We start from the raw sequence: 25,146 nt of genomic DNA, 5'->3' as shown, positions 1-25,146 counted from the left end.
GTAATAGAATTCCCAAGGGAGGGAAATGGAGCCTAGGTGGGACCAAAGGTGGAAAATGGCCAGGGGCCATAGGGAAAATCCAGGGTTTTTCCTTTCTGGGGCCCAGATTCCAACCCCGTCATGACCAGGCTATACTCTTTTTTCATTCAAATCCAAAGGCTCCCTATCACTTCCAGGATCAAATGTAAAATCTTCTATTTGGCTTTTAAAGCCCTTCATAACCTGGCCCCTTTCTATCTTTCCTGTCATTACATATTATACCTCTCTAACCTGACAACATACCCTGAAATACAGTGACACTGTCCTCCTTGCTGTTTCTTGAACAGGAAAGTACATCTCTATTAAGGACATTTTCACTGGTTTTATCCCATACATGGATTTCTCTCCCTCCTTTCTGTCTTCTGGCTTTCCTAACTTCTTTCAAGCCTCATCTAAAGTCTCACCTACTACAATAAGCTCTTCTCAGTTCTCTTTAATTTTAATGTCTTCCCTCTGAGATTATCTCCTAGTTATCCTGTATATTTCCTTTCTGCATATAGTTGATTACATTTTGCAGAGCCCCTCCCCCATTAGACTGTAAGATCCTTGAGAAGAGAGACTTTTTTGCCTTTCTTTGAATTCTCAGTTTTTTGTCACAGTCTCTGGCACATAGAAGGTACTTAAAATGCTTATTGACTGTTGACTGACTAGTCCAACCCCTCATTTATATTTTTATATTATATAAAATAAAATGTATATTTTATATACATTTATAAATGTATATAAATATACATTTATATTTTTAAAATAAAATAAAATTTATTTTACTTTCTTTTTATTTTTTCTATTAGCAAGATTTTTGCTCTATCATCTCTTTCCTTTAAAAAAAATTAAACCTTCATGATAAATATTCATAAACAGAAAAAAAATCCCCATGGGATATATTGAAAAATGCGTTATCTCCTTCTGAATCTTGTGTCCATGAATTTTCTGTCAGGAGGTGGTTTACATGGCTTAGCATTAGTTTTCTAGAATTACAGTTGATCATTGCATAGATTAGAATTCTTAAGTCTTTCAAAATTGCTTGTCTTCACAATGTTTTTGTTTTTGTATAAATTGTTGCCCTGGTTCTTCTCACTTAATCATCAGTTCATACAAGTGCTCCTAGGTATTCTGAAACTGTTCATTTCATCATTTCTTATGATAAATAATATGCCTTTACATTTGTGCAACATAATTTGTTCAACCATTCTTCAAGTGATGGGCACTCCCTTAGTTTTCAGTTCTTTGCCACTATTAAAAAGATGCCATGAATTTTGTTTATATGTATATGTGTGTGTGTGTGTATATATATATATATATGTATATATATGTGTATATATATATATACACAAAAAGTATATGTATACACAAATACACATACATATATATGTCCCTTTTCATTTCCTTTGCTCTGTATGAAGCCATAGGCCAATTAGTCCAAGCACCTAATTTTACAAATGAAGGAAGTGAGGCTGAGAGAAGTGTTGTGACTTACCCATAATCACAAAGGCAGTAAGAGGTAAAGATAGAATTTAAAAGCAGGGTGTTAGGTTCTAAATCCAGCATCCTTCATTTGCATAATACTTCCTTCTGGAACAATAGTGGTTCCTGTTTCCATATGGCAACACTTTAATTGTTTGAAGACATGTATAATTCAATTCAATTCAATTCAACATCTCTAAAGTGAACAGAATGCTGTGCTAGGTATGGAGGGGAGATAATGTTAAATGGATCTTATAGTGCAGTTGGAGGATATGGCACATACAAAAATAATGCTAATACAAAATACTATTTGATGAGGAAAGGAAAGGTAAACAATGTCTTGTGAGGTTTAATGGGGATCCAATCATTTCTTTCTGGATGTATCAGGGAAGGATATTCAGGATGAGGAAGGGAAATTGACCTAAGCTTTAAAGTATGGTTTTAGTTTTAACAGGAAGAGAGATGGAGAAAACACTCCAGGCCCAGAGAACTTAAAGTATCAGATGTAAAAAAGCTGTTGTATTTACCTGTATATTCCCTTATTTGGGCCAAATCTCTCCAATTCTTTTACCTCTTTCTCATATCACTCCATTTCCAGACCTCTCATCATCCTTATCACTGTGCTCATTTGTCACTGTTCCTCTTAAATCTCAGCAACCTAAACTCTGCACAATAGTAGTTCAATCATCCCTATGAATTGTTAGACTATTCCCTGACTTGATTTGGACACTATGCCTCAAATAATGCAGCCTGACAATGTATTTAATTGTGCTAGAAGCTAATGTAAACAAAAAGTTTTCATGCAGGAAGAAAAAATGACCAAAGGTATGCAGTGAATAAACATACAATAATAAAAGGGATTCTGAATTGTAGTCCAATTGCTAAGGTAGATGAGCCATTGAAATAACAATTAAGAAATCTGATTGGCCTATGAAGAAGTCATCAGTTATCTCAAGTTATCAACATAAAAGTAATCCATGTACCTCTTTTCATTTCATTCTCAGTCATTAATGGAAATAACAACATAAAGATAGAACATTTCCTAAAGATTGATGCCTGCCTGGTCTATTGACTACTCCTATGTTTGCCATTTATCCCTAGATATTTTCCTGAACCTTTATCATTACTACTTATTTAGAAAATGTAGCTATGAAACCATGAGACCATTACAAATCAGCTAAGATAAGGAAGCAAGAATGATTAAGGGGTACTTTCTGGAAAAGTATATTCAGCAAATTAGTCCTTCCCAAACAATATCAGTAATTGCCTCCACTATGACCATCCAAAGCCCTAACTCCCTCGAGGTTGCAGAATAGACCAGACCATTTAAAGGAGCTTTTTTTTTTAGAAAACTTAGCTTTAGAATTTGCAATCTAGATCTGTATAATTCTGTAAGCGTGGGTAAATCACACAGCTTTAATTTTCTTACCTGTAAAATAGGGATGATAATAATTGTAGTACATTTCACAATGTTGTGAAGAAAGCACTTTGTAGAATTTAAAACATTTATGTTTTAAAGTAATAATGTTACCTGTTGTTTCTGGTATCATCATTGTTGTCTTTACCCAGGGAGTCCCAGGGTCATGAAACTTCTGAGGCACTTACTCTCAGCTTTGCTTCTAAGTTAAAATGAGGTGATAAAATATCTTCAAAAAATATGTCTCCCTGGTCTCAAGCCATAAGAAGTAGAGTAGAGATTACGGAAACTTTTTTGGTTGACAGAGAATGAGAAGAGTGGGCAGAAATGGTGCCATCTCCAAAACAATTTAATACTTGGGTAGATCTGTGATCAGATCTATGTGGATATTCCCTCTAAAAGCATTATAACTTTCCCTCTAATTCAACATGAATCTTTGCCATGTCCTCCCATAAGTAACCCACAAAAAAATCTAACCAAAGGTAAATAGCTGAGCTCTACAACTTTGTAGATTCTATGGGTGCCACTTCATTTCTTATATTATTCATTCTCATTGTATTATCAGCATAGCTTCTGGCTGTAAATTTTTTGGATGATATCTTTATAAATTTTTCAATCACCTTAGAACAAATATGTAGGAAAACCCCTTAATAAGAAAACAAATTTGCTTCATCATGAGAAAAAAGTCTAAATTCTTGAAATTCATCATTCTTCATGTTTCAACAATATAATATATATATATATATATATATATATACTATATAGATAGATAGATACAGATAGATATACTATATATACAGATGCCAAGCTTACTTATCCATTCCTCATTCATTGGCTATATATTTTGTTTCAAGTTTTTTTGCTATCAGAGATGACATGCTATGAACATTTTGTAAATTGATAAAAAGAACAATTAAAATTTATATAGGATTTTCATACTTACAAATTCCTGGATATGATGTCTCATTTGATCCTTACAACAACCCTGTTCATCAGATGTTACTATTATCCCCATTTTACATATAGGAAACTGATGTTAAGGGAGGTTATGTGAATTGTCCAGGTTCACACAATAAGTATCTGAGGTAGAATTTGATTTTACATTAACTTTTGCTAGGTGGTGCAGTAGACAGAGCACCAGCCTTGGAGTCAGGAAGACCTGAAGACCTTCAAATTCTCACTAGCTGTGTGACCCTGGGCAAGTCACTTAATGCTGTTTGCCTCAGTTCCTCATCTATAAAATGAATTAGAGAAGGAAATGGCAAAATACTCCAGCATCTTTGTCAAGTAAATCCCAAATGGGGTCCCAAAGAGTCATGACCAAAATAACCAAACAATAACAAGAAGTCTTGATGACTTGAAGTCCAGTGATCTCTTTAATAGTTTTAAAAATATTCATATACATTAAGGTACAGTAACAGCAGTATAATCTCTAGGCCAAGAGTTACAAACATTTTTTTCCATTTTCTTTGTATAATTTCAGATTATTTTTAAAGCAGTTGAACCAATTCAGAGTACAACCAGCATTAATATGCCTCTCTTTCTAGAACTTGTCCAATAATGCATTTTGCCATTTCCATTTTTGTTAACTTGATAATGTTAGATGATATTTTAGGGTTGTTTTAAATATGCATTCCTTTGAAAATTAATAATTTTAAGATTAATGTTGCTGTTTGTTTATGAATTTCTTTATTCATTTGTAAACAGTTTGTTCATGTGCTTTGACTATTTGTCAAATCATCATTGATAATCTGTTGCAACCTATTCAATCAACAATTGTCCTGTGGGTCACAATTTTGATTCTCTAAAAGTTTTAGTATTCTATGTTTTGTTGCAAGATAGCACCACCAGGAGAAAATTGATGTCAAAAAGATTTTTGTTTGTATTTGACCAAGATTACTGAAAGCAGAGTATGATTTCCCAAATGCAGTTTAGCTTATTTTCTTCATCCTCTTCAATTCTGGGCTGATCTCATTGCACATTCAATGATTCAACAACCATTTATTAAATATCTAACTTGTGCAAGATACTATGTTGGGCACTGTGTATCCAAAGAGAAATACAAAATATTTCCTCATATACCTGTTTATTTTTCAAATTTAAATGTTTCCCTTGGTTTATGTCCTCTAGGAGTTTTTAGTCTACTTAGGAGAGAGGGTAGGTTCACAAATCAATATAATTCAAAGTTATTTGAGGAGAGAGAGAGCAAGTGGAAGAATCAGTGAAGCCTTCACAAATGAGTTGTATGATAGGCTATGACAAGATTTATACACATTAAAAGAAAAGTAGTAGGTACTAAGTAGTAGATGGGATTTAAAGGGCAAAGTGTTGCTTATGCATTTGAGGCCTTAAAATATGGTTTTGCATTGTTGAAGGGAAATGATTAAGGCGATGCTATTTGCTAATGAAAAATTTTATGAAAGTATGAATGAAGAACTGATTCCGTATATAACCATGTCTTCCCAAAATTTTGAATTTGTAAGAACTTATAAGGACATTTATAATCTTGGGGGTTCTTCACTAAGTACCTCTCCTTCTGTATTTCTTCCACTCATGATTTCCTTTGAGAATATCAGTATTTGCCTTGTTTTACCTCTACCCAGAGTTTCAACTAGGAACGTCAGGATTTAGTTCATTTCTCAGGCTCTGGATTTAATTGTAATACTGCCCCAAGATGGAAGCATAGTTGGACTAATTTAAAGATCTGCCCATCTAAGTGCAAGCAATAGTCTATTAATAGATGTTCTTCATCTATTTGTGTGTGTGTGTGTGTGTGTGTGTGTGTGTGTGTGTGGCTTGTTAGTGGCAATGGATCTTATTTGGTAGCCCCTGTAGTATTTGGGGTTTAATGTCATCATGATAACACGATCCATAATGAGTAGAATTTGTCATCCCTTATCATTTAGAGGGCATTCCTCTTCTATTTTGGACTGTGCTCAAGACAGTGTTGACCACCTTTTCTGATCAAACCTCCCCTAATTTTATATTTCACTTGGCATCAATAATCATAGGATTGTAGAAAAAGGGTATCTTTGGTTTCTTCCATCAAAGAATATTATTTGCTCTTAATATACAACAATGGATACAGTGTTTGACTTGGGAGACAAAAAGACTTGAGTTCAAAAGCTGTTGTGTGACTCTGGTCAAGTTACTTAACTGCTGCCTGCCTGTTTCCTCATCTGAAAATGGAGATAAAAATAACACCTACCTCCCATGGTTCTAAGAAGTTCCTTAAATATGATGTTATATATCCAATATATTTCAGTGAACTGAATCTTCAATGTTGTACAATTCTGGATTAAATGGGCAAACGTGATTAAGTCATTGTTCTAAGAGGCGGCAGAACCTACTATAGTTATGTCAGTATTAGTAGCTCAACCCCACAACCAGAAAAAGTAAAAATACACTCTCATTTTCTTGGATTCTTTTATACTTCAAGGATCTGTCATTTCCTAGACAGAGACACTCCTTCCATTGGTGTAGGTTACAATCCCTATTCTTGTAACAGCTGATCATCATAGGTTACTGTAGTGATCAGACTCTGAACTTCTTTGCTGGCATTAAATGGCAGGTAGTCCTTAAGAGTCCATGGCAGAGGCCACACTTGAAGTCTTTCAGCAGAGCCTGTGCCTAATAGTTATAGCTTCCAAACCCTAGAGTCTCCTCCATGGCAAAATAAAACATCAGAGTTTGGCATGAGTGGAAGCGAACATATAATACATCAGAAGCAAGATTAGCACTCATAGTGGAGATGCTAATAGTGATCATTTTTAAATTCTGAGGTCCTCAGTTGATTCTACTACAGGACTTTGGAATACTGAGGGGCATAAGAGTTAAAACAGAAACAACTAGTTCCTCAGACTTAGAAACAACCTGTTCAAATAAGCCCTTCTGTTTTACATGTGATTGTGCTCATTATGCCCAGGCTTAAGGCAATCCGATTAAATCCAATCAGTATTCCATACAATTCACTTCAATAATTAGATTCAATAAATATTTCAATTTCACCAAATATATTTCAACTCAATCCAAATAATAATTATTCAATTCTAGCTGTCTTTGAGGTGCCAAATCACTTTACTATTCTTGGGTTTGGACACCTTTCTGAGTACAAGCCCATGAAAATACAGTGTCACTGAGATCCTTGTTTCTGGGTCAGTTTCTGTTTGCTTTGCTTGGTGCTGTATTAACAATAAACATTAAAAAAAAAACCTCAATAATTGATTGGATGTTGCGTCATAGAAATGATCTAAAAATGAATTGCAATATCTTAAAAATAATTCCGTGACTTGTCATAGGCAAGTGGGTGCCTCTGAGATATCTGCTGAGCCACTTTCAAAGATCTGAAAGAATGACTCTTAGAATGTGGAACATGAATGTTTTCCTTTGATGTCTGTGTTTCTACTGCCAACATTGATTTTTTTTTTAAAGCTGGTTACCTCATAACAAAACTGTAATGTGTGAAATGGGATTTTAATTACTGCTCAGTGACAACTCTTTGGGCTATAATTTTTCTTGTTGATATGAACCCTTTTAGGAAGAAAACCTATTTTTTAATTTACTTTAATGATTAAGATATATTCCTTAGTACAACTCTTGGGACTGTCTTATCACAGCAGAATATGATGAATTTGATTAAGCAAAGTGACAGCAATACACCACAGGCATGCTAAGTTTTTCATCTATTATCCCAAACAAACACTTTTATGTTGGGGCAGGAGGAGGTTGGGCATCACTCTTTTCATTTAGGAGATAGTTGAGTAACCTTTGTTTTCATTTTTCTTAAATCTTATGAGATGATACTGGCTTTTCATTAAGGATGCTTGGAAACCCCTCCTTTAATGAACAAATCTCATGGGCAATTACATTTGAGCTGCAATTTTTTTGTTTTGATTACATAGAATGAATTAGTGGGAAGAACAGAGAATCATGAATCTAGATTCCCTCTGCAATTTTTAGGCTATGATCATATGAGTTATTAATCTTCTCTTGTACTACCCAGAGCTGGGGGTGGAGGATGGATAGTATTCGGGGAATTTATTGAGATATTACAAAATTTATTTTGCTACTATTCATGAAAATAATGAATCAAAAAAATCTAAATATAAGTAGATAACTTTAATTTTAAATGTACTGATAAGGAATATTCATACTGAGATAATTTTTCAAACATGATAATATATGTAAAGAAGTTTATAATCATAATGTATAACACAAATATCATTAATTGTCATGATAATCATTATCATTATTATCATGTAAACCTTACCTTCATGGAAAATAACTGGGAATTGAAGAGGGAGCAAAAAGGTCTCAAAGTAACCAAAATAGAAATCAGAAAGTCTACTCACTAAATCTAAATGAATTTTTTCATAGGCAAGATATAAGCAAACCTTCACTTATAGACCATTTACTGTTAGGTTACCCTGTTATTTAGAATTTTAACAAGATGGATTACCTGGTTTTCAAACCGACAGCAAAATGAAATGTGTGTGTGTGGGTGTAGATGGAGGGGTGTTTACTAGAAGCAGAGAGACAGTACTAAAAGCTATAACTAATACAGAGAACAGAGCCTCACCTTCTACTCCATCCCTAAAAAACAAAAAAACAAAGAAAAACTAGAAAAAGCAAAAATAAGAACTCAAAAAACATAACAATAAATGAATCTACACACCTCAAATAGTTCCTAAGTACAACAGAGTCATAAAACAACTGAAGATTTTAATAATAATCAAGAAAATGTCAAAATATATTCAGTGCCTGCTCCTAAAAATCAAGATAGTACACAATCTAATTTAAAAAGCTTTTGTGAGAGTACCTCTGAGATTGATATGTCTATTTTCTATGCGTTACTTTACCAGGTAGGTGCACTAGACACAGAGTAAGCCCATTTGCCAAAAGGAACTAATCAGGAGCCTGAAATGAGACAAAATCTTGTTGACTCTCAGATACCTTTGCTGGTGTTCACTGGCTGACCTTGCTGAGCTGTGAACCCCAAACCAGCCTAAACCAGTCTTGTGGTCAACTGTTCATACAAAACATTCTGCTTCCGTGTCTCACCTGTTCCTGTTCATTCTTTTTCCCAATCTCTTCCTGAACATCCCCATTGTGGTTTTCAAGCATAAATCTCCCCTGCCTCTCCTGGGCAGTGAACTCCCTTGTACTTTGTACTGGTAGCACGTGTCTGATTTTCTTTCTAATAAAACCTTTCTGTTTCCAACTGAGCTTGGACTCTTCTGCATTTTGAAGGGTAGGCTTCATTCTATTGACCCTTTACTTATAAGGTTATTTTTTTTCCAGAAATATTTGGACTAAATGGGTTAAGATTCAGTTTTCTGGAAAATTCTCTGTGGTAGAAGACCTTATTTCTCAATGAGGTAGTGCTACAGTTAACAATCAGAGATATAAATAGTTTATTTGTCTTGATTAAAGTTGGACAATTTTAGTGGAACAAGGGAATGGACATTATAGGCCAATGCTGAAAAATTTTGGGGAAAACCTGGATGTATCTCATCATATGGCTATTGATTTTATTAATCTCTGATTGATTATTATGCTTTCCATAGCAGCTTTCCTAAATCTTCTCTCTCTTCAGTTCTCTCACTCTATTCCAGCACCATTCTGTCCTAGTAGATGACCCTTACTTAACTGAGAAGAATGACACCACCCAGGATGAGTTCCATCATCTTCTGAACTTTACACTGTACAGCTCTGTGACTTCACCTATTCCCTCCTGCTTTGCTCCAGCCTCAGAAGACATTGTAGATGGCTAATCTTTGTAGCATTAAACCCTCCACTTATGCTCTCCATCATATTTGCCTTCATCTTCAGGATGAGTAATGTAGCTCTATGGCTCACTCTCTTCCTCTGTACCATCTCTCTTCCTTCCCTTCTGTATAGAAATATTCCATTTCCCCCTAATTAAAAAAAAAAACAAGCAAAAATTTGGCCCTGCCATCTCCTCAAGTTAACCTCACTTTGCTCTACTGCTCTTCCTTACTAAACCTCTAGAGTGCTCCATATGTCTTGTTTCTTCTTTCTAACCACCATTGATTCTAAGTCTTTGTAATATGGCTTTAATCTCCAACACTCTTTGGAAAATGCTATCTCTAAAGTTCCTATTTAAGTCTTAATTGCCAAATCCTGTGGCCTTTTTTTTTCCAACTCTAATCCTCCTAGATAGCTAGTAAAATGATTTTCCTAAGAACCAGTTCTGCCCATGTAACCTCCTCCTGCCTTTTCTCCCAAACAACAACCCCAGTGACTTCCTATCACCTCTAGTTAAAACTATAAACTCTTTTCACACCAGTCCCAATCTGCCTGTTCAGTCTGAACACATAGTATTCCCACCATGATGTCTATGGTCTAGTCTTCTTACTGTTTTTCACATTTCCCATCTCCATGCCTTTTTATTAGCTAGAATCTTCTCACTTCTTAACACTGCCTCTGCCATAAACTCTTAAGGACTACCTGCCATTTAAGGCCAGCCAAAGAAGTTTAGAGTCTCATCACCACAGTAACCTACGAAGATGAGCACCAACTATTCCCTATCTGTTCCTGGGGTGAGGAGAAGAAACTATTTTTCTTCTATCACCAAACTAAACCACAAGTGGCCATGCCACTGCAGGCTATGAGGATCTTGTTAAACTAACAACATCCTGTATATTTTTTTTCATTCATAATATTTCTTCCACCTATCCCTACTTCTGATTGTTAATCAGATGACCTGGTCCTGGTCATCATTACCTTGTGCCTAGATTTTATGGAGTAGTGGCTAGAGTATTACACTTGGAAGCAGGAAGGTCTGAGTTCAAATCCTGCTTAAGAACCTTATTAAATGGGCATTTCACTTAACCTTTTTTGCCTTATTTTCTTCAGGTTTAGAATGAAAGGGTTGGATTTAAAGCTCTAAATCTATGATCCTATAGCAATTTTCTCATAAAATCTACCAGGTTCCACTGTCTGGTCCAACATAGAATTCCACGCTATTTTCCACTGTCAGTTTAATCTCCTTAAGACAAAGTTTTTTCTCACAACACAATGCTGCTCAAAGTGTTTTTAATGATTTCTTATTTCCTCCAGGAAAAAACAGAACTTCTTAGTCTATAATTCAAGCACATCCCCTATCAGGGGGCATTCTACATTCCAACCTTATCTCCTGATTCTCTCCTATAAATACCTACTGCATTGACCAAATTAACCATTGCTAGTTAAACACATTACATGCCTGCCTTGATACATTTGTTATTGCTACTTTTCCTATCTAGGATGCCTTCCCTACTTCTTTCCATTTCTCTACGCCTTCTTTAAAGTCACACCTTTTTTAAATGAGTAAAGTTAGAGCTGCTATGGCAATTTTGTATATGCTTGCCTTTATATTTTCTTTTAATTTGGTGTATAATTGACCTTCATTCAAATTAGTCAGTAACCTGAGAGTTCACAGATTGCTGATTCTGAAATACTGCTAAATCTATAAACAATTGTCTCGTGTCTTCTAGCAATGATAATGATAGCTAGCATTTTAACATTTGCAAAGTGCTTTAAATTGTCTCTCAACAACCCTAGCATGCAGGTGCTATTATTATTTTCCAGATGAAGAAACTGAGGCCAGCATAAGTTATGTGACTTGTCCATGTTCACATAGCTAGTGAATGTCTCTGAGATAGGATTTGAACTTAGGGCCTTGTGAGTAGCAGCTTAACTACTTAGCCATTTTTATGAAATACACATACAATCTTGCCACCATTTTACAGCTGTTCTCATGAAAAAAATTAACTTGAGAACCCAAGAAACTAATTCACAAAATGACTTTTGAAATATAATATAATTACAAATCGGCAACTGTTTGTAGAAGATATACCCTACCCAGCTAGTCCATTTCATTTTTTAATGGTGATTTTCTTATGATCTTCATGTCTACTGTTTTCTAAATATATTCTTGAAGAATTTATTCAAGTTTTATGAGCATGCAGTTTTGGAACGGTCTCTAAGCCTTTGGATTTTTTCAGTTTCTGATGCAAAACTATATTTTCCAAAATATTTTTTACTGTCATTCATTTTCTTACTATTTTCTTACTGAAGCAACTAAGTAGCAAGGTATATGTTCACTTAATTTTGAGGATCTTGTTGAGTTCTTCATAGCATATCTATTTTTTTCTCATTTGCAACAAATGTTGGCTTAAAAATTGCAATTATTTTAGTGTTTGCTTTTGCTTACTGTGAGCATAAGTACACTTTCCATAACTGTAGCTATTCAGACTTTTCTTTCAAGATCTCAATTTTGTGCCAACTCTTCAATGACATTGTCTTATTCCTCCAACTTAAAGCTTTCTTTCCTCCTTCTAAGGCAAGAGGTATATGAAATGATGTGCCTTGTCAATTTTAATTGTGTCAAAAAAACAATTCTACCAAATCATTTATTCACTTGGGCAAAGAGAATCTTCCCACTGTTTTTCTATTTAGCTATAACTTCATGCTCTTTAGTTTCATTTAATTTCAACATGCATCTGATTCCTCCAGTAGACTGTCAACTCAGTGGTTACCAGACATTCTCTATCATGAACTTCACTTCCAAGGTTCCAGCAGTACATCTTCAGGAAAGAACTTCTGTTTATTGGTCAGAACCAGCCACACTATACCAGTTCCATTCATAACTTCCTCTACCAAGGAAAGAACGAATTCATCATTAAGGAAAATGTAAAACAAATGAACAACAACAACAAAAAAAAACACCAACAAAACAAACTACCACCAAAAAATCCCCAAACAAACCTTGTTAGCCTTTCTACTTTTGGCACAAGGAAAGCTCCAGTAGATGTCTAAGACAATTTAAGACTTCTCTCATTACTGTTTCATGTTTTCAGTTAAGGTTTGTGATTTATGTTCTCTACTTTATCATCCATCTTGACTAGGTGTTTTGTATAATACTATAGTCATAATCCATTTCTGTTTCTCCCTCTACTGATTTTCACCCAAATCTCACTAACATGAAGAACTTTCTATTCTGGTTCATGATTTTCTTCAAATAAGCATATCTTCTTGATGAAGAATTCTGTTCTACCACTCTTTTTATCTAGTTCATGTGTTTTGCATAAAGCATTCCCTTCTCCTGTTATGTTCCAGCTAGCAGTCTCCTCTTAATATATTCTAGTCATCCCTGGCTGTGAGCCACAGAATCCTGTAGGACTAGGGAGTGACGTCAAGGTGTCCATTATCTAGTCTTGTATGGTCTTACTCAGTGACTACTAAGAGTAAGAGCATAATCAACATGGTAGTCCACAAAATATTTTTAGGTTAAAAGTAGCCCTTGAACTCAAAAATATTGGGAGCCAATTATGCAATTTAGTCATCAAGAATGACTCAGATTTTCCTTTATGACTTTGTTCACACTGTCCCCCATGCTAGAACAGACTGCCCTTTCCCCTCCTCCACTACTCCATCTGGTAAAGTCTCTCCCTTTATATAAAGTCCAACTCAGATTCTACCATGTTTATGAAGCTTTATGTGACCCTCTTTGATCCCAGAATAAAGTCATCTCTCCTCAGATTTGTCTTACCTTGTTTTTTAGGCCTCTTCTTAGAAGTTTTCCTCATTCTGCCCCTGTATTATATTTATTTTGTGCTTGTACTTTCGTTACTTGGATATGGAGTTTGTAATCTAATCATTAAGCCTAAGTAGCATCTCTATTTATATTATTTGTTTATACAACATCTATATCTATGTACGTAGAATAGCCCCATGCATATAGTAAGCATGAGGTATATGTGTGTTTACATTTACACACATACATTATCTATCTATCTATCTAGAAATACATGCTATCTATCTGAGAAAGAATTGAATTAGTCCCATCTCTTGAAAGCCTTAAAGGGCAGAGCAAATGGGGCTTTGCCCAAGGGTACCAAAGTGCAGAGGGTACTAACAACACATATTCCCTCAGCTACATAAAAAATAACTGAACATTATATCTCATTATCAAGAATAATTAGTTAAATCAGAAAGCTAGAAAGTGGCAGGCTTCTTCTTGGAAGCTTCACCCTAGGTAAACTAACTGGCTGAACCCTACCACATTTTATTCCTAACATACTACTCTGTTTCTTGGAATAGTGCATCCTGTGAATTACTTAGGTTATGCCACTGGTAAATTTTCGTTTATTATTTCTTATCTTTACTGCCTTGTGGAACATTTTGTAGCATTTAACACCTGTTATTGTTGCTTGGTCATGTGTGATTCTTTGTGACCTTATTTGGGGTTTTCTTGGCAGAGATAGTGGAGTAGTTTGTCATTTCCTTCTTTAGCTCATTTTTGCAGATGATGAAAGGCAAACAGGGTTAAGTGACTTGACCAGGGTCACATAACTAATAAGTTTCTGAGGCTGGATTTGAACTCAGGTCTTCCTGACTCAAAGCCCAGTGCTTTATCCACTGTGCCACCTAGCTGTCCATCTTCCTAAATATGCTTGCCTCTCTCAATTTTCATGACTTCTTTTTTTTGGTTATTGTTCTACATGTCTGGCTACTACTTTTTTGTAGGACCATCACTCATTACGGGTCCTATCATTGTGAACATACTCCAAGACTCTATCCTAAGCCATGTTTTTTTTTCCCTTTCTACACTCTTTTACTTGGTGTTCTCATAAATGACCATGAGTTTAATGATTATTTCTATGCAGAAAATTTACAGATTTATTTATTCTATCCTAGTCCTCCTAATCTCAAAAATCCTCCAGCATCAAATTCCCATGGCACATTTCTGACTAAATTACTTATAGAAACCTCAAACTCAACATGTCCAAAACAAACAAAAAAAAGGTTATATTTTTGTCAAGATGTACCCCTATTCTGAATTTCCCTATTTATGTCAAGTGCAACAGCATTCTTCTAGTCAATCAGGTTCACAACTATGATTCTCACACCAAGTAGTTGCTCTATATACCCAATTACTTGTCAAATCCTGTAATTTCTGTGTTAGCAATATCTCTCCTCTATACTTACACAGCCATAATCTTAATTCAGGCCCTTATAACCTGAACAATTTTAATATCTTCCTTGGGGCATTAGTTTTATCTTCTATAAAATGGGAAGTTGTAGAGGTGGGCCTTCTGAAAGCTCTAAATATATGATCTGACAATCTTAGGTCCCATGGTGTTCTTTCTACACTTGAAGGAATCTTAAGTCAGTCAAGAATCATTTATTAAGCACTAACTGTGTGTGAGGTACTGTTCTAGATACTGACTGGAGCTACAAAGAATGATAAAAACACAATACTTTTTTCTAGGTGCCTTACAATCTAATGGAGGAGACAACATGTAAATAACTACCCACAAAATGACAAGACATATAGGTGGTTGCTATGAGGTTATCTAACAGGGAAAGTGGGGCTTAGAGACAACACAGAAAAAGCTCCTTGAAGAAGCTGGGACTTGAGTTAAAGAAATTTCAAGTTTAAAAACTTGAGTTTAAAGAAGTCAAGAAAGCCAGGAGGCAAAGGGGGTTGGGGGGGATGGAAGGAAAAAAGTATTTATATAGCAACTACTACGTTCAAGGCATTGTGCTGTGCTTTTAACACATATTATCTCATTTGATCCTTACAAAAACTCTGTGAGGTAAGTGCTATTATTATAACCCTTTTACAGCTAAGGAAAATGAGGCAAAAAAAAAATTAAGTGACTTGCCCAGGGTCACATAAATAGTAAATATCTTAAGCTAGAGTTGAACTCAGGATTTCCTAACTCTAGGCTCAGTTCTCTAGCCACTGTGTCACCTAGCCCTAGAGGAGAGAGGGGAGAGTATTTCAGGCATAGGAAAGAGATAGTGAGAAGGCATAAAATGGAGAGATGGAGCATCCTGTTTGAGGAAAATTAAAAGAGAATAGCAAGGAAGTCACAGTCACTGGATGGTACAGTATGTGGAGAAGACTAGAGTATAAGTAGATGGGAAAGGTGAAAAGGTGCCAGGTTATGAAGGGTTTTTAAAGCCAAACAGAGAATTTTATATTTAATCCTGGAAGTAACAGGAGCTCATTCAGTTTTCATGGTTTTGAACAACATCTCTTTACAGATTATTGTCAAATCTTCATACCCTGTCCTCATATCTCTCTTGATTTCCAATCCCAAACACTACCTACCTACAGGGCATTTCTAATTTGACATCCCATATCTCAAACTCAACATATCAGAAACAAAACACATCATCTCCTGCTTCCCTCCAAAAAAATGCCCTGAAAGTCACACCATGTCACTCCTCTTTCCTAGAAGCTTCACTGATCTCTAATTGCCTCTAAGAAAAGAAGGATCCAAACATCTTTTTCTTATACAGAGCTTCAAAATCCTATTCTGATTATTTTTCCAGACTTCTAACCCATTATTCTGTATTCCAACAAAACTTTCCTATTTGCTGTCCTCTATACGTGATATTTTCTCCAGCCTCTGTGCTTTTCCACAGTCCATCTACCATGGCTGGAATCATCTTTATCTTTACCTCCACTTCATCAAATCCCTAACTTTCTTCAAAACACAACTTGGGTACTATCTCTTACAAGAGGCATTTGTTGATCCCCTAAGTTATTAGAGCTGTGCCTCCTCCCTGAACTAGTTTTTATTTATTTCTTACTGGTAGAGGAAGTTGCTTTGCTTTCAAATTTCCTCTATTCATGAAATAACCGGTGTGTACTAAATCCAAACAGTGTGTGTGTGTGTGTGTGTGTGTGTGTGTGTGTGTGTGTGTGTGTGTTTGTGTGTGTGGTGAGATTGGGGTTTGGCAAGTGGGTGCTTTGCTTATCACCAGTGTAATTTAAGCTCCTTAAGGGCATGAGGCTATTTCTTTTTTTTTTTTTTTTGTATTTCCAACACCTAGAACATGTCACAATACATTTTGCTAAATGGAAACCTAATGAACCTAACTGAAATGAATACTGGGTTCTTGTTTGCCTATTAATGTGTTGGAAGAATAGATTTCCCTATCACATAAAGATAAGTCTTCCAGAAAAGTGTGTGAAAATTCCTAGTTTCTCCTCAGAATGATCAATTTTGTCTCCTTATGAAGAAGCTCAGAGCACAGAGTGGCAGTCCCAGTTTTATTAAGCTATTTCCCTGATGCAGAGGAATGTAATTGTGTCTTTCCAGTGATCTCTCCCAACTACTACACATCAACTCCCTAGAAAATAATGTCCAAATAGTAGATAGGAACATAAACTCTTTCAGGTATGAAAAATAGAGCCAAACATTGTTTAATGAATGCAAATTTATATTATTCTATCATAATAAATGTTATGATCACTGCCACTGTTTTCTTTTTGGTACTACCAAGCTAGCAGAGGAAAGTTTATGAGTTATCAACTTAAAAGCTAGAAATTCGATGCATATAATAAAATAAGACAATGAAATTTTTATAAAAATGCTTGGTTCAGTTTATAGCAAGATAAAACAAAGCAATACCATTGTAGTTGTTAGTGTTATTGTGATACATACAAAATTAGTTCTATACCCTGTGGTTTCTCACTAGACAATAATGTAAGTACTGAATCATTTAATTCATCTACCTTCAAGAATACAATGAAATGTAGAGGTAAGCATAAATCCCACAAAATGAGAAGAGATTATTCTTATTAGTATATTTATGTTTGGCATTGAAAAAGCCATTTCAAAAGTTTTTCAAATTATCTCACATTACAGTGGTAAAGAACTCAAACTATTGAACTTAATTTTGTGGGCTCTAAATTCAAATTTCAACTTTGCCACATTTTCTGTAGAACATTGAGGAAGTCATTTAACCTCTTTGGAGTTCAATTTCCTCATTTGTTCAATTAGGTCATTATACTAGATGAATTTGCAGGTCCCATCAAGCTCCAGAAGTATGATCCTGTAATGTACACAAGGAGTGACCACTACATAATATAGGACCTCACACGTTTCACGCAGGGCAAATGAACACAATCATTTGTTGAGCTAACTTATTCATTCCAACCTGTTCTTACACTAACAAAAAGAGGCTCCCAGAAAAGGACCACCACCATAATGTTACACTCAAACTCTCTTGGGATCATGGGAGTATCTTTGTTGTGGGGGAATACATTTCCTACTTACTACTATAGTACTTGAGCCCTTACCAGGCACTTCTATTTACACAAACCCAGCCACTAACAATGATGAGATAATTAGGTCTTAAAGATAACTATTTAATTGACAATGGAGGAAAAGGAATAATATCATCACAGGTACTTATATCTTGAAGAAAATTTAGAAATACTAATGAACGTATCATACTCACACATATAAACCTAGGTCACATTTTTTTTTCAACCAATGCACTCAGTTGAGAAAAAGCACAAACTTAAAGAAACCTTGCAAAGAGAATATATATATATGGGGAAAAAAAATATGTTCAGGGTAAGTCCCAGTGCTCACAGTAAATTTTGAGGTCCTCTTTTTATCTCAGAAATTGTCTATAAAAAATCCTTGATAAAAATAACTTCAGTGTTGAGCAGTTGCTTCTACTGTTAAACTGAGATGATCTAGTCTCCATTTGACTAATGCCTAACTGGGCATAACTCTCAAACTATTTGATCTGCTGAGTGATTTCTCTGAATTCTATGCTTCTAATCTATATATCTTCTCAGCAGCTCTTACTCCTCCACAGGAACTATAGTATCTATGATTTCCAGCTTCAGGCTTAGTTGATAGAGTCTCAAATCTGTCCTTTCATCTCTCTTATTATCTTGGATGCAACTCTGGGTCATTTCTGTGAATAATTGCACCTTAGTTTTCAATTAATCAAATTTTAATCTTCTATGGTCAAGTAAACTGCATTTGTCCCATAATCTTTAAATAGTTTTGATATTTATACTTTCCTGGTTATTAACCCCAAAATTCTCTGTTTCTTCACATACAAATCATAGAAGCATAATATGTTCTAAGTTCATTCCAAAATTCAAAAGCTTGCCACATTTAAAACTGAGCAACTGCTATCACAGAACTCTGGTTCAGGCAGCTCCAGTAACTTATTCTCTTAGAACTATAAACAGACCTATGCCCCTAAATAAGGGATCTATCAAATCATACTTAACTCATAAGCTGCTTTTTCTTAGAAAACTTCTGTCCCAGAAAAGTAAACTGTTATTCCCTTACAAATCCATAACATATGTGAATTACATCTGTGATTTTTCATTTTTTCCATAAATTTACATCATTTTTCAAGTTTTCTTAGAAGTGGTTCAATTTTAAATGATATTTTTCATGCTCTATTTATTTATTTATTGCTACACAAATTAAACCTCCTATTCATTTAACATTATCAAAGGTACAATGGAAACAATAGAAAATAGGTTATATTTTATTGTATATATTAATTTCATAGATAAGGAAAATATGGTTTGACTTGGAGTCAGGAAGACCTGAATGCAAACTTGGTTTCTAACACTTACTAGCTATGCAGCCCCTATTGCTTATGTTCTGTCTGCCCCAGTTTTCAAAGCTGCAAAATGGGTATAACAATGGCCCCTATCTCCCTGAGGTGTTGTGAGGATAAAAGGAAATAACATTTATAAAGTGCTTTACAAGCCCTAAAGTCCCATGTAAATGCAAACTATAATAATAATGATAATAATTAGTAATAATTCAAAAACTTTATTTTTTTTTGCTTACTGATATACATAAAAAGCCCAATTTTTATTTAGTAGAATGAACTTTCCTATAAATTCCCATTCTCTGGTCTACGCTCCTTGAACACCTTATAAATACTGTATATCAAGGGATTGCTTGATTCACAGCAGGAGCAAGAGAATGGCTATAACTGATCACACCGGATTATTCTCCAGGAAATTTTTCTCTGCCCACACCTGCCCCATCCTCTCTTTAGGGATGTATAGTATAGATCATTCATCAGGGAAAGGGCCAGGTGAGATGGATGATGTTTTCCTCTGAAGGAGAATTTATAATTAAGATTAAGAAATCATGATGTGCTCTTAGATTAAACTGTTGTTTGGTCGTTTTTCAGTCCTTTCTGACTCTTTGTGACCTTATTTGGGGTTTTCTTGGCAAAGATACTGGAGTAGTTTGCTATTTCCTTTTCCAGCTCATTTTATAGATGAGGAAAGAGAGGCAAACAAGGTTAAGTGACTTGTCCAGGGTCATATAGCTAGTAAGTGTCTGAGGCTGGAGTTGAGCTCAGGAAGATGAGATTTCCTGACTCCAGGCTGGGTGTTCTATTCATTGTGCAACTAAACTGCCCCTAGATTAAACTACCTAGTCCCCAGTGTATCTGATGGTAGAATTAGCAAACTACTGTAGGAACTTATTTACCATTTGGAATTTTCACATTTGAATTGATAGTGGATAGAGAGCTGGCCTGTGAATCTGGAAGATCTGGGTTCAAATTCTACCTCCGATGTATGTTAGTTTAGTTCCTCTGGGCAAGTCAAGTACCCTCCCAATGCCCTGTCAACTCTTCTGGGGTTAAGCAGGGAGATCGATGTGGTCCAGTGAAACTTGGCCATAATTATTGGTAGCAAAACCAGAACTAAAATACTTTCCTCCTGGCTCCTTGAACAGGGTATACCCCCATGTAGCCTTTCCTCATTTTAAGATGGTTGGATATGCTAAGGAATACTAAAAATTCCTATGACTCACCATTTATTTCTATCTCTCAGGCCTATGACTAAATTATATTTCAACAACTGAATCCTTTCCTAGAGACTAGAATTATTTAAAAAATATAAACACATTATTATCAAATTTTGGATATAGACTAACATCTGCCTTAGCACAATCAGTATTTATCAAAATCAAGTGCCTAGGGTGATTATGCAGCTGCCTCTGCAATGAATTAATCCTACACATTTCATGCTTTTCAGTTCTATTTAATTAAAGGGTCTGCTCAGTACCATATATTGAGGAAACAATTTGATTCTTTGATAAGATGTTAAGAACAAAGAACTGAGAACTCTCCTAGTTGAGTGACTATTAACACGTCCCTTAACTTTCCCGAGCTTCACTTTATTCATCTATAAAACAAAGATATAATTCTGATGCAAAGGAGCCCCAAACTTGTGGTCTGGGCTAAATATTGCTTCCAGCAGGACCATGGGCAAGCTCCTTAACTTCTCTGAGTCTATCTTATCACTTCTAAAATGATAGAAATAATGTCTATAGACCTGATGTAGAACTGTTGTAAGGACCAAGTGACATAATATATGTAAAATGTCCTGCAGAACTTAAGATACTTGATTCTTATGATTTTACTTCCAGAACTATTGTGAGGAAAACCATGCAGACCACTCCCACATTTGCATTTCTAGTCCCTGGTGTCTCTCTTGAGTTATAGACCCTTAAATTCAGCTGCTTACAGGACTTGCCCACCTGGCATATCTAAAACCTATAAGACATGCCCACCAGGCACACATCCAAAACTTAGCTTAGTAACCTTTCCTCACAACTAATACACCTTTCAGCTTCATAATTTCTATCTGAAGAGTCATTATTCACCCAGTCTTTTACTTTCATATCCTCAAGGGTTTTTGTTATTCTTCCAAAATCAAACTCATCTCTCATATGCAGGCAATTACTTGGTCTTGCCAATTCTGTCTCTTCAATGTGTCAACAAATCTATGCAATTGATGATTCAATCAACAAGTATTTATATGTGGCAGACACTGTTCCAGGTGCTGGAGATCCAAAGTAAAAGAATAAAACAATTCCTGCTCAGAAGTTTATATTCTAACAGAGGAAACAGCAAGTGCATATCTGAACATTCAGCACAAATCACTTCATCAAATAACTATAAAGATTTACAATAGGTACATGTTGTTAGGATTGCCATAACTGAAAGTACCTTGCCTTTAGATAGAGTCGTGGAAATGGGTAAACACAAGAGGAATGAAAATGATATTATCATAATAATCTCATTCTTCTCATTTTTTTCATGAGGTTGGCATAAAAATGATCCAACTTGTTATCTTGCTACTATGCTTTGATATCTAATGTTCTAGAGACAAGTAGAAAGAGCAATTGTCTTTTATATTTGAATAAAAGTACTTGGATGTGAGCTCTTACTTTGTAGACTCATGGAAATTAGCTTTGGCACAACTCCAATACCAGATAGGACAATAAGGACAACATACATATTATCTTATTTTCATATGATATCTCTTTCCTGGTCTCAATATTAAAAAAAAAAATTGTTTCACATAGGTTGGATAATTTAAGTTTGTTGTTCAGTGTCACCTTTTAGGTTTTTTGTTTGTTTATTTTTGCATTTGTATGGACCAGTATTATGTCTGCATAATTATGGACAACAGTTCACTCTGTGATAACTGTCTGGTGCCAAAACAGCTTACTGATTAAGATCTTTGGGAAATTTTAAAATGTGTATTTTTAGTATGGGAATTTGTCATCTCTCAGTCCATGAAAGATAGTGTTCTTCTGATATACAATTCTAGTTACCAGTTTACATTTTGCTAGATAATAGGTGCTAATTTTTTTAATAGCCTGTAAGGATGTGTTGCCACCCCCCACACTTTTTTTAACCTTTTTCTACATAATCTACATTGATCACTAAGTCTAGACTCCTTAAGGATAAACCTGATATAATTTCTGGTAGTCATAAGCTCCTGGTCTTAAATGGTTATCATAAACTCTTCTGTTTTTCACCAACAAATATGAATGATTAAGCCATTTGTTTGATGCTTCTTAGTTATCATATTATTGGCTGAGTTCATACGGATGTCATGCTTGGAGGGTCTTTAGATTCTGTTTGTGAAGCTTAGCTTTTGAATAGGTTCCATCTAGAGGACATAGGAGCATAATGTGCATAATAAAAAAAATTGGTTACATTTGACAGACTCAATGCTTGTATCTCTTATCAGCCTTTGCTGTTGTTTAGTGCTTTGACACCTTGTGGCAAAAGTATATTTCTAGGTTTACACATTTATTATGGTCTTGTTGTTGTCATTTGTCATATGATCCTCTCAATTTGAATTTTAAATTGTGTGCTCATTGTTTTTCTCAAGAAGAATGATTAAAAGTCTTTGGTTTTGCTGCTATTTTCATATTAGGATATACTTAGTTTTGCAATATAAGTTTTCCTTTAGTACACAACATTTTCTTTTACTTTTCTATATTTCGTATTACAACTTTTTCTTTTTATTTCTACTCCTTGGGGTAAAGTCCTGGGCACTGCAAAGTGGTATTACTTTATATGTGCATTACCTTCACCCTGCAGTTTGGAAGGGTCTCTTTGACCCCAAGTGTCTAGAACTGGGATACTATATTTCTTTGTCAATTAAACTGGTGACAAGGGCCTGAATTAAGATAGTAAAAGTGGAAATGGGTGGATTAGATTCATTGTGTAGATTGTCTATAGAATACTTGTAGAAAACAAGACCAGAATCATATAGGATGAGAAACTACTGAGGGATATTAATCTGTGTCAGTGGAAGAGAAACCAATACAAATGAAATAGCAGATCCATAAAATAACAAAATAAAAGAAAAAAAGGAATAAATACAGTTGAATTGTGGGATAATGTAGATATATGCATTTTGAGCACACTTGGGGAGTTTCAAGATAATTTTGAATACAAAATAATTGCAAAACTCTAAATTGTCTGAAAAACAAATAATCAAAATTTATACTAAGTGGCATTATAGTTGTATATATCAACAGTTACATTTTACAAAATAAAATATATAATTCAATTACTTCAGTAGAGGAAAGGGAGGTGCTGAAGAGGAGGAATGTTTCCTAAAGGAGTGAATGATGTTGACAAACTATCAGGGTTGAGTAACTAAGCTTTCCTTAGTGACATGCCAAGTGTGCACATACGTATAATGGCATGTAAAAGGTCAGTCTCACTTTTAACTGCCAAATAAAAGTCCCAAATGGTGCTCTTCCTTTTGCTGAAATGCAAACAGACCTCTGCTTTGTGGTAGTTCATTTACTACGTAGGGCCAGGACAGCAGGAGACAAGATGCCTTTAGCTAGGTCAGATGGAACAAAGAGCTTCTAGGGAATGCTAAGATTTTCAACATCATCATTTCCTAATCTATTTGACTTTTAGGAAATGTGGAGAAATTAGATTTAAAGTATGCTCATTTCAAAAGGCATCAAGAAATACATTTGTTTTAAAAGGAGCCAAATGAGTGTGTTTTCATGTATTCATAGAATTACATATATTAAGAATTTAACACAGAGAAATTGAAGGTCACACTGAAAGTTCTGTCCATTAATATTTTTTTCTATGATCATTTTGGGAATGTGAGAAAATTTAGATTTGAACATGTCACCTGCTGCAAATGTTAATGTCTGCACAAGTGCAGCTGTGTGCCCAATTAATTGTACAATTGGCAAAATGAAATATGCACAAGAGAGCATATCTTTAAAAACTGAAGCAGAAGTGTTTAATCAAGGCAAATACTCTCCATGGTGTATCTCTCCTTGGAGAAAGAAATGTCTGAAAGTTGCTAAAATTTACACATGCAGACTGAGGATATCATTAGAGGCCAACTTCTAAACCCACCTGACCATGTCTGGAGGCTAGATGCAGATAGACCTCACTTAGCTATTTTTCTCCATGGAAACAGTTGGATGTCTGTAAAATTAATAAACCAAAGCAAAACCACTGTTTAAATACAAAATCAGGCCACTTTTCAGACCTTTGTAAGAAAAATATATAGAGAAAAAAAGCAAGGCCTTTAACCTCACTTGTTAATGTCATTTGCTTTTATCTATCTTCTAGAGTGACTGGGTTGATGAGAATGTCATTAGCATGAGTTTGAAATTTAATTTGAATGCTTCATTCAATGATGGTTATCTCAGAGAGTGCACACACTTGCTTGAGGTGCTACAATTTCATTAAATATTTGCTTTCCTTGATAGCAATTGATGAATTGTGTGCAATGTGGGCATTCAACAGACTTAGCATTGCAAAAAAAAATAAACTCAGAATGATAAAGCATCATGTTTCCCTATTATTTTTATATGAAATTTGAATTTTATTGGCAGAATATTTGATTTTATATCTTCTTACTTATGTCTTTTAGGGTATCATTACTATTTGTGTGTCTTGTGTGAATTTTGTAGCATTGGTGAGTGGGTACTTAAAAAAAGTAACAGAAACTAACCTACATGTCCAGGGGTAAGAGCCACTTTTAAAACACAATATGTATGGGTAAGATAAGTGAGTAAACATGAAAGAAGTTATTCCATAAAAAGTAGAGATGGAAGATCACACAT

The sequence above is a fragment of the Vombatus ursinus genome, unplaced genomic scaffold (assembly GCF_900497805.2).
Source record: "Vombatus ursinus unplaced genomic scaffold, bare-nosed wombat genome assembly UNPS02014812.1, whole genome shotgun sequence".
In the NCBI taxonomy this organism is placed as follows: Eukaryota; Metazoa; Chordata; class Mammalia; order Diprotodontia; family Vombatidae; genus Vombatus; species Vombatus ursinus.
This window is presented reverse-complemented; position numbering follows the sequence as displayed.